We start from the raw sequence: 15,537 nt of genomic DNA on the forward strand, positions 1-15,537 counted from the left end.
ATGAAACAAACGAACAATTGGCTTACAATTGTTCAAACCTTTTTATGGAGTCTTGTTTAGGCGTTTGGTGATGATTATGTGGTTTTGTACAGAGCATATTGTTGAAACTACTTCTACCCAAAAATATAGAGGCCAATTGACGAAGTTGATAATTGATCTGGCAGCTTCTATGAGATTTATGTTCCTTCTTTCTACCACGCCATTCTGCTGCGGTGTGTATGGTGTCGGAAAGCTAGCATTGATTCCTTTTGATACCAGGAAGTCGTTTAGCAAACAATTTGTAAGTTCTGTTCCATTGTCGCTTCAAATCTTTCGAATGTGAAGCTTGATTTGTAATTCAATTTCCATGATGAAGTTGATCAAGGTCTGCAGTGTCTCCAACCTAAGTCGCTAGAAAAACACCAAAGTGAAACGAGTGTAATCATCGATTATGACAAGAATTTACTTCTTATGATGTAAGCTTGCCACATTTGATGGACCACAGAGATCGATATGAAGTAACTCCAAAGGTTCGGCGATGGATAAATCAAGTATCAACAGATTACTTCCCTTTGTTTTCTTTCCACACTCACAAGCATGGCATACAGTGTAATTGTCAAATTTGAGGAGAGGAAATGCTCACACCATCTCTCTAGTAACCAGGTTGTTGATATACTAAAAGTTGAGGTGAGCAAGTTTCCTGTGCCAGAGCTAACGGACCTCGGAGACTGTTTTTGATAGGAAACACAGTTGGGTTTACCAATGACTAAAGATATGTCTAATGTGAACATTGTTCTAGCAGCCTTTGATTTGATTAGACATCTTGATTTATCTTTTCATCCTAATGTAGTTGTATTCTTCATGAAATTCAACACGATTATCAACTTTGCAAAGTTGCCCAACACTATTAAGATTGTGTTTAATCCTTCAACATAAGCAACCCTTTGAATTGAAAAGTTCCCATTTGTTATAACACCATATCCTCGAATTGTTCGATTTAAATTGTTTCCAAAAGTTACATTAGCACCATGTATAATTGCCTTAAACTCACGAAGGTATTCCAACCTTCTTGTCATGTGTAAGAAGCAGGCGCTATCGATTAACCATTCATGTAACTCCTGTGTTTCAGATTGGTTAAGCTTACTTGTATCAAGGACCGAGGAGGGAATTTATGAAAAAATCTATGCCACGACGTGGCCAAGGAGGCCATTACATGGAAATAACTGTTTGATCGCGTATTTATGGACCACCACGGCGTGGCAAAGGAGGCCACGACGTGCCAGCTGATCAGGCCCAAGCCCATGACACTTTTCGGGTTCTCTTCGTATTTAAACCCATTTTAGGGTTCATTATTATTCTCCAAGCCCCCTTTTAGCTTAGAAAACCCGAGCCTTCATTCCTTGCTTGATATGTGAGCTTTTTCGGAGCTTTCTTTGCTTGAAGAAGAAGAGAAGAAGAAGAAGAAGATGGTGGTCTTTTAGTGGAGCTTTCAAGGAATCAACATTATCATCACCTTACATTGTCTCTAGACCCTTGGATCGAACGATAGTGGACATGAGGAGTCAATTAGAGGATCTGGAACGATCCTTAAGGAAAGTACAGATAGTTGTCGAAGGTAGTATTGGGCCCATACTACTGAAAGCATAGGATCCATACTTAAATCATGGAAAATTTCGAGGATTCTAACAAGCTGGTTAGGGGTAGATTGTATGGTTTGGCCCCATGACTCACTGCAGTGTGTTTCCGTCCTTAGCAGGTTAGCGGTTTTGGTTGGTCAGGCTGAGGATGGGTTTGGTGAATTATTGGGGCCTTAGTGGCCATGTCAGTTTGGGTTTTCATGGTGTAGACCAAACATGAGGCTAGATGGTTGTGGTTTGTTAGCGGCAAGTATGGTAGTGTGGGAATGCACAAGAGGATTCTTGTGGTATTTTTTCCTTGAGATGAGATCAAGGGTCTGTTTTCTTTGAATTTAGTTATATCTGGTGCTAGTTGATTGTTACAGGTGATCAGGGAAGGTGAATTAGGAGTGACAACTTTTTCTATCTCTGATGTATCCCGACTATGAGAACGTTTCCCCTTGTATTTATGAATAATCCTCGCGATGAATTGATGATTAGGGATTTGCAGGCAGGGTGTGTGGTAGTCCATTTGTTTCTAGATAGGAAGTCAGTGTTATGAATTAACTGTCAGAATTATTGTTTGTGCATCTGCATGGGATTTTTGATGTTAGATGTTGTTATGGTTGGGAGATTTCCGAGGTCTCCTTCTGAGATTCAGAATCTCCTTGTGTTTGCTTGGTCTTTATCTCGATGAACATCTTTCATTGTATTATACATTACTATGGTCAGGAAATTTATGTATTTAGTTGAGCCGATTTGAGTTTTGGTCGGTTTGCAATGTTAGTTGGTGGTAGTTCGAACCCTAAGTGGGGGAAATTGGGTATTTTGCTTGAAAGATCATCTATCTATTCGGATGGTTGGTTTCAGAATAATGGGTCACCGGAATAAACGGTTCGGGTATGCAAGAATTTGGTTAAAGATTTGGTCAAGTTGGGGTTGCAAAATAAGTTGCCATCAGATGTATGTACTCAGGAATGTATGAGTTGTCTTCGCGACAGGAAGTTGTTGGTCAAGGAGCTCGTTGTAGCCAGTGGTTCCTTTTGGTAATACTTATGTATAGATCGAGAGGCGTTTGGGTCGTTCAGGTTGAGAATCAGTTGTTAAGGGATTTGTGGGCTTGTTGTATAGATTAATATCTATAGTCTATGTTGGATAGTTGTTGATCGGTAAATCAGTTTCAGAGTTTGGTATGTTTAGTTCCACATGGGTTTTATTCAGCAGTGAATTGGATCGTTGGACTAGTTGTCAATGCATTCTCGATCGTTGGTCATTTGTTCATGGTCAATAGCTAAGGTTCTTTGAAAGTTTCGAGCGTTATCAGTTGAAGTTCAATGCATGTGTCAATCTATTGTCAAATATGTACATTGTACATTTTGATTTATAGGTTTGGGTACCCTCAATTGTTGGTTATGGAAGTATTGTTGATAGCGGGCTCGGGTTTGGCAGATGTCCTTGGTTATTGGAAGTTCGTATGTTGATGCAGGGGTTGTAGGAATTGTTTGTGGTGGCGATGCATTGAAGCATTAATATGATCGTGGGTGTAAGATTTCTAGTCCTCCATTATCAGTTGAGGCCGCCCAAGAATTTAGAAGTGGAATCAGTGAAAGGTGCTTAAGGATCTTGAGTTTGATGAGATTTTCGGGTGTATTCATCTGATTTTGGAAGATGTGTGTACACCAGGGTTGGCTAGTCAAGGAATCCTAGTTCTTATGAGCTCAGTTTGTCGACCGCTACCATTAGTAGGTTATGAGTGGTGGCAACCTATCGCTCTTGGCTGAGGAGGATTATTTGTTCGCATGGGTTCGTTTTAGCTGTTAGGTTTGTCAGCAGAAATCAAATTGTGTTCGTTGATGATCTTTTGAGCACATCGATCTTTCTGCAAGTGGGTTGTTGAACTGGTGACCCATCCATTTCCATAAAGATTTTAGTCATGCTTTCCATTAGTTAGGGTTGAGAGATGGTTCAGAAATCCAACGATTATGGGATTGGCATAGTGTAGTTGAATACAATTGGGGGAGAACTGTTTGGATTAATGGGAATGGTTCTACACATAAAACAAGAATGGTTCCATGCTCTAGGTAAGTGGGGGGCCAATTCTGAGGGTTGCTCGAGTTGAGGTTTATTCAAGTGTTTATGTGAAGCGGTTTGTAGTTATCAGGAAATCATAAGATGGAAATTCAGGTTATATTTTCCGAGAGCGTAGAGTATCAGTGGTAATGCATTTTGGATTCGTGCCTAGTCTTAGTCTGAGGACGATGTTAGGACCTCTCTACATGTTCTTGTCTGATGGAGGCCATGAGGTTCGAAGCATAACCCAAATTCCTGTTGGGATTCAATATATTAGAGTTCAGGCTTGTATTGCTTCTCGGCTAAGTTTCCTCATGGTTGGTAGGCAAGACCATGGGTCAGGACCATGGTAGTAGTAGAAGTGTTGTAAGACTGGGGTGTGGCCGTAGCATTCACTAGGTAGGCAGGAAGTAGTGGAAGTGTTGTAAGACTGCTGGGTGGTTGTAGCATTCACTAGGTTGGCAGGTAGTGGTAAAAGTGTTGTAGGACTATGTGTTGGCCGTAGCAATCACTATGTTGGCAGGTTATGGTAGAGGTGTTATAAGACTGCGAGGTGGCCAGTAGCATTCACCTGGTCAATGAGAAGCTATGAGGCTATTGCGAATCTACGATTTGGCTCGTAGTTTTCTCTAGGTAGAGTTAGACCCTGGCTTTTCGGGTCGTGAGACTGTGGGAAAGCTACAACATTAGTAGGAGTGAGGAAGGTTATGGGCCGTTTGGGGCTGGTTGTGATGTAAGACTACGACTAGGCGTGTAGCATTCATTTAGAGAAAAGTAGATTATGCTGCACCGATTTAATGGTTGGTTGTGTTATTCCTGGTTGGATCAGGAGTGCTGTTGGAGCCAATATGGCAAGCAAGCTAGGATAGCACTTACCAGATACACCCTCGTCCGGAGTAGCATGGTGCGATTATGTGTGAGGCTATCAGCCTCATCAACCGGTTGGAAATCCGGTATTTCGGTTAATTGGAAGGTAAGTAAGAGGACAGAGAGGTATAGGTTATATTAGAAATGTGATTATGGGACAAGAAGATGAGCCTCAAATGGTACCGATGATTGAGACTTGTGATGAGAGTCTCTTTTTCTATCAAGTGAAAGGTTTTCGGTAGGATGAATGGTTAGGGATTCTGTTTCCCAGTGGAATCAACAAGATGATTCATGGACGGAAGGGTTTATGTTCGGTTTTGGATGTGAAGTGGAGTCGTGTTAGCAGTGATTCATAATGGTTATGTATGTCGAAAAGTCAGAGAAGGTATTGGATTTCTGGATTTTGAGATGAGTAGTGATGGTCATTCTTCTTTGGTTAAGGTTAACATGGTAAGGATGCGTTCGTCGTCACTATGTGAGTTCCACTAAGGATTGGTTCGATTATTGAAATTCCATCGTATGTTAGAGTCGACTATTATCATGGTTCTAGAAGAATTGACTGAATCGTCTGGGTGGTCGGGAATGTAGTAAGAAGTGATATCAAGGACGAAATCTAATTTAAGTGGGGGAGAATTGTAACACCCGTGTTCCAGATTGGTTAAGCTTACTTGTATCAAGGACAGAGGAAGGAATTTTGGAAAAAACTCTATGCCGCGACGTGGCCAAGGAGGCCACGACGTGGCAATAATTGTTGATTGCGTATTTATGGACCACCACAATGTAGAGAAGAGGCCAGGCGTGGCTGCTGATCAAGCCCAAGCCCATGACCATTTTAGGGTTCTCTTCGTATTTAAACCCTTTAACCCATTTTAGGGTTCATTATCAGACTCCAAGCCCCTTTCACCTTAGAAAACCCTAGCCTACATTCCTTTCATGATTGTTGAGCTTTTTGGGAGCTTTCTTGGCTTGAGGAAGAAGAGAAAAAGAAGAAGAAGAAGAAGAAAGAAGAAGAAGAAGAAGAAGAAGAAGAAGAAGAAAGAAGAAGAAGAAGAAGAAGAAAGAAAAGAAGAAGAAGAAGAAGAAGAAGAAGAAGAAGAAGAAGAAGAAGAAGAAGAAGAAGAAGAAGAAGAAGAAGAAGAAAGAAGAAGAAGAAGAAGAAGAAAGAAGAAGAAGAAGAAGAAGAAGAAGAAGAAGAAGAAGAAGAAGAAAGAGAAGAAGAAGAAGAAGAAGAAGAAGAAGAAGAAGAAGAAGAAGAAGAAGAAGAAGAAGAAGAAGAAGAAGAAGAAGAAGAAGAAGAAGAAGAAGAAGAAGAAGAAGAAGAAGAAGAAGAAGAAGAAGAAGAAGAAGAAGAAGAAAGAAGAAGAAAGAAGAAGAAGAAGAAAGAAGAAGAAGAAGAAGAAGAGAAGAAGAAGAGGAAGAAGAAGAAGAAGAAGAAGAAGAAGAAGAAGAAGAAGAAGAAGAAGAAGAAGAAGAGAGAAGAAGAAGAAGAAGAAGAGAAGAAGAGAAGAAGAAGAAGAAGAAGAAGAAGAGAAGAAGAAGAAGAAGAAGAAGAAGAAGAAGAGAGAAGAAGAAGAAGAAGAAGAAGAAGAAGAAGAAGAAGAAGAAGAAGAAGAAGAAGAGAAAGAAGAAGAAGAAGAAGAAGAAGAAGAAGAAGAAGAAGAAGAAGAAGAAGAAGAAGAAGAAGAAGAAAGAAGAAGAAGAAGAAAGAAGAAGAAGAAGAAAGAAGAAGAAGAAGAAGAAGAAAGAAGAAGAAGAAGAAGAAGAAGAAGAAGAAGAAGAAGAGAAGAAGAAGAAGAAGAAGAAGAAGAAGAAGAAGAAGAAGAAGAAGAAGAAGAAGGAAGAAGAAGAAGAAGAAGAAGAAGAAGAAGAAGAAGAAGAAGAAGAAGAAAGAAGAAGAAGAAGAAGAAGAAGAAGAAGAAGAAGAAGAAGAAGAAGAAGAAGAAAGAAGAAGAAGAAGAAGAAGAAGAAGGAAGAAGAAGAAGAAGAAGAAGAAGAAGAAGAAGAAGAAGAAAAGAAGAAAGAAGAAGAAGAAGAAGAAGAAGAAGAAGAAGAAGAAGAAGAAGAAGAAGAAGAAGAAGAAGAAGAAGAAGAAGAAGAAGAAGGAGAAGAAGAAGAAGGTGATCTTTTGGTGGAGCTCGGCAAGGAATCAACATTATCATCACCTCACATTGTCTTTGGACCCTTGTAAGTGTCCAAGCTCCTTGCTTGATGACTTTTGGTGGTTAGATCCAGAGTTTTTTCCCTTGTTTTCCATGTTGGGCAAGTTTTGGACGGAAGGATTTTATAAAGTTGGCAACTTTATGACTCTCCTGGATCCCAAGATTATTATATGTTATGGATCTAGTCATTGATGACAATTCTTATCATTTGCTTAATCTTTGGTCTTTAGAGCTCATACTTGACCTAAAATGGATCTTAGACATGTTTTAGAGAAACCAGTCTATAAAGATTCCAACTTTATGTTAGATCTAGTATGAGAAACCCTTCTGGGGTAGTTGGGTTATGGGCTTTTCCGAATTAGAGCGTAATGGTTAAGACATTATGGGGTTGGACTTCTTTTGACCTAGGGTTAGACATTTTGATCTCTTTGGGTGTCTTAATTCATAAATTTAGAAACTTTATCCATTTAGACCGTAGTTTGGACCAGATTTGAGCTTTGAAGCTCTTGGAATCGAGCAAAGCAGCTTAATCCATTAAGCTGCTGGAAACCCAGCGCCCACGGTGTCGCCATAGGTGTCACACCATGGCGACTTGGTTTTTCCCATTAGCTGGTTTTATGAGGACCATGACGTGGCCAAAGAAGGCCACGACATGGTGGGTAGCTAAGGTCAACTTTTGTTGTTGACATTGACTATTGACTTTTGGCATGGGTTGACTTATGGTCAATCTCTATTTGAATGTAGACTTCGGGTTTGCCTTGTGTGGATTGTTAGGAAGTGTTTATCACCTATATTTTTGCAATGAGAGCTATTGGTTTGGTTCGGTGCAGTGTTGTGTGAGGTTTTAATCAGGATTGTGATCAAGTTAGTCTCCTCACTATACTTGTAGGTCGAAGGTGTCAATGCCGTCCCACTGGATTATATTGTAGGATAGTAATGGTCTTTGTGGCACTTACTGATATGATTGTATGTGCTTTCTATATTTGTGACTAATACTAGTAGGATTGTATGTTATATGCATAGAGCCAATATGGGCTCGAAGTCATTATGGACTTGGGGTTGATACGGACCCGGGGGTTGATATATACTCGACACAACTAAATGTTGTTACATGTAGTCATTATGGACTCAAGTTCATACGGACCGGACACGGCCACGTGTTGTTATATTTATATATGTGTGTTGTATGTGGTACTTTGGGGAACTCATAAGCTTTGTGCTTACAATTTATGTTTATGGTTTCAGGTACTTCTGTTTTCAAAAGCAAGGGCACGACTTGATCGCACTGAATCCCCTGGAGTTTTATTTCGGCGCTGAATGTTTACAAATTACTTTGATGTTTTGAGAATACTTTAACTCTGATCGTCTTTTGGAGCAATGAATGAATGGCTTTAACTTATTTAAAAATGAAATTTTAAACTCTGTATTTTTGGTACTTTACAATCCAATTTTGTGATCCTCCTCGAACATTGTCTGTACTATTAGTTAGTTAATTTGGGCACCCAAACTTGTTTAGGGGCCTGCAACAACATAATATGTTTTCTTAAAGTATGCATTGTGTGGTTTTGTTGTGACTTTTGACGATGTGTTGTTCTTTATCTCCTTTTTCTTCCAAATCCTTTTTTGGGATAAAATCTTTCTTTTTGGATCTAAAGGCATTTTTCTTAATGGGTGGATACGAAGTAAAAGTGAGTTTCTTTTCATTTATCCACAATTTTTTCATAGATTGGGACTTAGGAACATAATCGATATGTTTTTTAAGATTTTTTTTCATTTAATAATTTTCTTTTTTCTTTTGATTTACAGGTGCGGTGTCATCAATTTTGACTGGCTTGAGTTTTTAGTCAGGATTTTTGTTCAGAAAAACAGCAACTGCATTGTTGCTATTCTTGATTGGTTTGGTTTCAGATGTTTAAGATCTTTTGGTACTTGGTGACCTGTTGGGACTTTTGATTTTTTGTTCCCAGTTTAACTTTTGCGAAGAGTTAGGTTTGCCAAAATGTTTTTGCGTAGAGTTATTTTGAAAAGATTCGCCAACGATAGAGTCTTTTGAAAACACTTTCTTTGAAAATGGTGACCTTTTGTTTTCAGTAACCTTGAGATTCAACTCAGCTTGCCTTTTCTCAATATGAGATTTGATTTCAACTTTTAAGGCTTTCTTTATTTCATCTTTTAGTGACAAAATATCAGATCTGTTCAGTTTAGCTCTTTTAGTTTAAAAAGTTTGGACTTCGGTATGGGTTTAGGAGAAGAGTCATTAAAATTGTAGACTTTTTGACATTTAGAGCATTGTCCTATCTCAAACTTGTCTGTTCTTACTCCTTGAGGAAGAGCTTTAATCTTAGTGGTGGATTTAATAGAAGTCTAAGGTGAGACTTTTGTTGAGTGGGATACTATAGACGGTGTAGTAGTCACTTTTTCCGGGACATTTGATTTGGGAGGTAAGTCAACATGGGTCTTTGGGGACATGTTTGGTCCTTCCAAAATTATTACTTCGTCCACGTCAGATTCTGATCCAGAATATATTGTTCTAATGAATGGTATGGGATGATTATCCGAGAGTCCCGATGTTTATGGGAGAATCTCTTCAATGACACAGTTGTTGCTCAACACATGAAGTTTTCCAAAATGGCATTGGATGACTTCATGATAGGTTTTGTCATTTATTGGGTAGTGAAAGGTCCTGTCAGGTGGGACATAGGGATGTTCGACATCAAACTGAAGTGGAGATTCCTCTCTGGTGTTGTATCCATTTGACCATCCCTAATTGTAAATATTGTCTCTACAGAACCATTATTGACTAAGTTTTCAATTGCTTCAGTTTCATTAAAGATCTTTTCTATTAACCTTTTTAAACGTACAACTTCAGCTCGGGCTAGATCTCGTTGATTGAAAGCAATATCTAACTGAGTTTCACTAAGAAACCTAACATTTTTTTTAAGTTTCAGATCTTTTCCTAACATACTGACCTTAAGCTTCTTGTCTTCTAGTCTTCCTCTCAAGTGGTATAACCCTTGGGTCACAATGTTCTTCTCATATAAGGCTTTTTTATAATCTGAAAGGATGTCAGCACACGTTTGATTGAGTTTTTCTAGATGTGGTTCACATTCATTCATGTTATAGTTGTTTGGATGAATCATAAATTTTACTTGTTCAACGATGTTGATGTTCCCTTCCTTTCCATGAAGCAATAGTTTTTCTTCAGCTTTCGGTGTTCTCATTTTTCCTTGCAACCAGACACAAGTTTCCTCATTTCCTCTTGTTGTCATTGTCCTCATCTTCATCTCCCGAAGACCATACTTGATGGTCGCTTCTGACTTGTGCTACGAATGCTTTCTCAATAGCTCTTTCATTGTCTACATCTTCTTGAGCCATTATCAAATAGAAAGCTTTGTCTTTTACCACATTGGCTTTACAATCTCTTGAAAAATGTTTTTCTTTCTGAAATTTGTGACAGATGAGAACTCCATCCTTTTTGTCTTTAGTGTTACCTCCGGTATCAGTTGACTTGTCTGCCTGTGATGCTTCAGTGGGGTTGGTTATCATCAGAGGTGTATTATAAGGCTGCAACTGGTATGATGGGTTTCTAGGGAATTTTTGAGGTGGATGATGAGAGGTACTGTAGATTTGTTTCATGATCATTTCCATGGTCCACTGCTTTCCTAAGCCAGTTAGGAACTGCAGATTTGTTTCATGATCACTTCGAGTGATGCTTGCATTTGAGAGTTTGCTGACGATGAGGTTGAATCTTTTGAAGGAATCATCAAGACTTTCACCAGAAAGAGCTTTGAAACTGTTGAACACGTTTATGGCAGTGGTCAGCTTCTTTTCTTGAGCTTACTCTGTTCCTTCATGAAGATTTTTAAGAACATCCGAAATTTCTTTTTCTGATTTAATAATAAGATCAAAACTGTTAGGAGGAACTCCACAAGAGATTTCATAGAAAGCAATTTCATCTTTCTCCATATTCTTAATGTCATCATTGGTAGGTCCTGGCATGGCAGCTTGACCGCCTCCAAGTCTGGTTTGAGTTTCATCGGTGACAATAGGAGTAAGGACAGGTACATGTGGTCCTTTTTCCACACATCTCCAAACTTCCTTACCAAGTCTTCTTAAATATCTTTCCATATGTTAATACTAGTAATGATATTCACTTGCAACAAGTATTGATACTCGATTAGAACCTCCAACATTGTTAGATATATTTAGAGAGTAAGCTTGTGCCATATTTCCTTTGAATAAGATGAGCTAAGTGGTATAGAAAGCCTTTTAAATCAGAGTTTTTCTTTTGAAAATCAGTTATGTTTTTTACAGAAAATTAAAAAGAAAACACTATGGCTCTAATACCAATTGTTGAGAGAAGAAATTTAGATGGATTTGCGGAAATGTAAGTTAATCTTGATGGATATTTGGATAAGATCAAAAATAAAGAAATACACGGAATGATAAAGAGATATTTATATAGAAACAAGATTAATTAGTAAACATAAGCAAGTAATAATACTTAGTTGAATCGTAACAAGTTTTGCATTCAAACACAAGTTAGTAAATGATGAACAACATAAGCAATAGATAATGAAGACTTGTATTCAATAAAGAGTCATACAATGAAATTATGGGAAGTGGTGGTAAATAGATCGATCAACATGATCATCTATTTATAGTAAAATTGAGTACATGATAAACAATAAAATATTTCTAAAGCAGGCGGCCATGCTTGCCATGCCTGGACTAACATAAATCATCTAACATACAATGTCAGAAAATATGAACATTACTTTTCTGACACTTCAGCATACAAAAGACAAAACATAATCTTCTTCGGGTCAACATCCTTCACTCCAGTATTCCAAGTCTTTAGTGTTGATCTTCAAAGTCTTTGTAACTGATCCTCAAACAAAAGATCTACCACAACAATCAAAACAAGTCTTCAGTAGTTCAACACACTTTATAGCTACTGAGGGTCACTTACATGTTTCAACAAACCCTTAGTTTTGGAGGGAAAGCTAAGGGTGTACTTTGTATGGTTGAATAGGTGGTCTATAGCATATGTATTCACTGTAGTAAGAGCAGTAGAAATCGATCATTTTTGTTATGTTTGTAGGATGCTAGTGGTATGTGTGATACTTGCATGTTTTGTATGTTGGGCGAGGCTCGTTATGCGATCCAGGGCGAAGCTTGTTATACTCATTGGGTGGGGCCCGTTATACTCATTTGGCGGGGCCGTTATGTGAGTTAGGGCGAGGCCCGTTATACTCTTTGGGCGGGGCCTGTTGCTTGTATGGTATGTGGTATTTTGGGGAACTCACTAAGCTTTGTGCTTACGGTTTTCGTTTAAATCTTTTTCAGGTACTTCCAGTTCAAAGGGGAAGGGCCCCACCTGATCGCAATGCATCCACCCATGACCAGCATTTTATCATTTTGAGATTGAAGTCTGATAACTATTTTTACCTTTACATACTTTGAAGAATTGAAATTAATTAATGATGATTTTGGTTGATTTAAAAATAAAATTATTTTCTTAGTATTTTTGGGTTGTTACAAGTTGGTATCAGAGCCTTGGTTTGAGGGATTCATGCATACTCTTGCGTATGTATGAACTTAAACTGAGGAATAAATTGGAATTTTTTTTTCACAAAAAGGATTTTTATACAATGGGGTGTGATGCATTCAATCGATCGAGCTCAAGTAAGTGTTCCCAAAATAACCATACATGTGTATTGATTTAGTATGTGAATATGTGAACATCATGCTAGATTAGGGCTAAGTATCAACTCAAAATTACATGATATGAGAGATGCCTTTGTATGCCTACTGTATGAGCCTCTAGAACAGCAGGCTAGTATGAATTACAGATGAGATGTTAGGATGGCCCGTTAGGAAGTGATCTAGTTAAAACTCAATGCTTGAATGTTGCTTGCTTTGTGCTTTTAGGAACCACCGCTAATTCCAGTTAACTATCAAGAGAATATGCTAGGTTACATGTTACATAAATTAGATAATTTTTGAAGGTTAGGTTTAACTCTATTGCACATCTCTTGTTTGAGTCCAACCATTGTAGTGTGAGACCTTGCAGTCAAAGAATAATCTAGTGTATGTTTCATATAATTATATTCGTAAGGTAGTTAGCGAGTGATAGTGGGGGTTTCTTCAGTAGCAGATGGCGGGGAGTGGCGGGAAAGAAATCATAGTAGAACCTAGCAAGCATGTTAGCATTAGCAAATACGTTGTTTAGCGGGGATGTAGAATGTTGGGAATTATGGGAGTCACTTAGGGAAGTGGGACGACTCTTGTGGAAAGTACGGGTAGGTGTGGAAGGTAGTATTGGGCCCATAATACTAAAAGCACAGGATCCGTACTTAGAGTGTGGAATTCTTTGAATGTTTTATGATGGTTTGAATTGTTTATTTTCAGTTGAGTATGGTGGTCACTCGAGGTAGTTTAGGTCCTGGTGAGGGATCGGGTTCGGGCTCTGGCGTCAGACGCTTGGATGACCAGATGCGAAAGTTCATTTCATTTGAGATTACCCATTGCATCCTATGATCTTTGGTATGATCAAAGAGGGAATTATGGAGATTTTGGATCAGCATCTAGGCGCATTTAGTACTGAGATGGTGGCTATGGTGGGTGCACGCTCTCTGACTTTTTGATAGTTTTGTGCATGTGGGGCTCCTAAGCTCTTCAGAATAAAGGAACCAATTGCTAGCAGATGGTGGTTGGCAAATATCGGGAACGCCTTTCGAACTAGCTTTTGCCCTGAGAAGTCGAAGGTCAGATTTGCATCTTGTCTTTTGAAAGACAGGGCCCGCGATTCACGGGAGCGGGTGGACTCTGATTTGGGAGGCGAGGCTGTTGAGACGATGTCTTGGGATAACTTTGTTACGAGATTCAAGGCTAAGTATGCTCCCATGGTTGAGGTTCAGCAACTGACGAGGGAGTTTCAGGACCTTCACTGGACTACCAAGACTGTGGCAGAGATCACCACCATGTTTCATGAGAGGGGCTTGATGGTTCCGCAATATGTGGCAGATAAGGAGATGAATAAGGCCAGGTACCATGATATGTTGAAGGATGAGATTCAGTAGTTTGTGATCATGTCTAGCTGCAACACGTTCGAGGAAATGATAGTTCGGGCTCGCGAGCGGGAGATGGACTTGGAGACTGTGAGGAAAAGGAAGTCGGTTTAGGCGTAGGTATCGGAGGGCTCAGGTAAGAAGCCCAAGGTTGTTGATTCACAATCAAAAGGCCATCGGGGATAGAACCGATGCGACAGTTACGGCTAAACGCACAAGGGATCGTGCAGGACGGGTTGTTCTAGCTGCTACAAGTGCGGCAAGACTAGTCACTTCAGTAGGAATTGTACTGCAACTACCACCACCCAGGGATCAAGTCTGATTTGCTTCCTTTGAAATCAGAGAGGCCGAAAGAAGGTTGATTGCCCGAGTTTAACAGTAGGGGGAGTAGTTGCAGCACCCGCTCCGTCGTCATTGAGGATTATTGATGGCCACTAGGGCAAGGCATAGTTGCCAGTTGTGAGGAGACTAGCTTTCCAGCTGACAACCGAGGAACCGAGGGAGTTTTAGGACCTTCCCTGGACTACCAAGATTGTGGCAAAGATCACCACCATGTTTCGTGAGAGGGACTTGTTGGTTCCGTAATATGTGGCGGATGAGGAGATGAATAAGGCCAGGTACCATGATATGTTGAAGGATATGATTCAGTAGCTTGTGAGCATGTCTAGCTGCAAGACATTAGAGGACATGATAGCTCGGGCTCGGGAGCGGGAGATAGATCTGGAGACTATGAGGAAGACGAAGCCAGTTTAGGCGCAGGTATTGGAGGGCTCGGGTAAGAAATTCAAGGTTGTTGATTCACGATCGAAAGGGCATCAGGGATAGAACCGATGCGACAGTTACAGCCGAACGCACGAGGGATCTTGCAGGGCGGGTGGTTCTAGCTGCTACAAGTGCGGCAAGACTAGTCATTTCAGTAGGGATTGTATTGCCACTACCACCACCCAGGGATCAAGTCCGATTTGATTCCACTGAAATTAGAGAAGCCATAAGGAGGCTGATTGTCCGAGTTTAACAGCAGGGGGAGCAGTTGCAACACCCACTCCGACGTCATTGAGGATTATTGACGGCCACCAGGGCAAGGCAGATGCCAATTTTGAGGATCCAAACTTTCCAACTAACAATCGAGAAGGCTCGTGCAGCACCAGATGTGGTTACCAGTATGTATCTTCTCTTTATTTCATTTCTTGCTTTGATCTTTATGCTTATTATTTATATGAGGTGATGTAGGGACGTTCCTAGGGAACGGTGTTCCAACATTAGTTCTATTTGATTCGGGTACCACCTTATCGTTTGTATCTCTTGTGCTTAACAAGAGATTCGGTGAGACTCTTGGTGAGCTTGATTATCCATTAGAGGTGAGATCGCCGATGATTGTCTAATACGGGTATCGATGGTTCATCGGGGATGTATGCTGGAGTTATTTAGCGAGCGATATCTAACTGATTTGGTTCATATTCCTTTACGCAAGCGCAAGGTGATCGTGGGGATAAATTGGTTGAGCCCTAATAGGGAAATGAGTTATTGTGGGCACCAGTTAGTTCGGGTTCGAACCCTAAATAGGGGAGAGGTAATTATTCATGTCGAGGGTTCTCAGCGCAGACTGACACTCTGTTCAGCTGCGAGAGTTAGGAGATAACTTCATCAGGTTTGTTCGTCTTTTGTGGCTTATGTATTGGATACCAGAGGGGAGAGAAAGAAGATTATTGAGGATGTGTTGGTCCTCTGAAAGTATTCAAATGTGTTTCTGTAGGACTTTCTTGGAGTTCCTTC

This window comes from Lactuca virosa, chromosome 6 (assembly GCF_052849685.1).
Source record: "Lactuca virosa cultivar CGN04683 chromosome 6, Lactuca_virosa_CGN04683_v6, whole genome shotgun sequence".
Classification (NCBI taxonomy): Eukaryota; Viridiplantae; Streptophyta; class Magnoliopsida; order Asterales; family Asteraceae; genus Lactuca; species Lactuca virosa.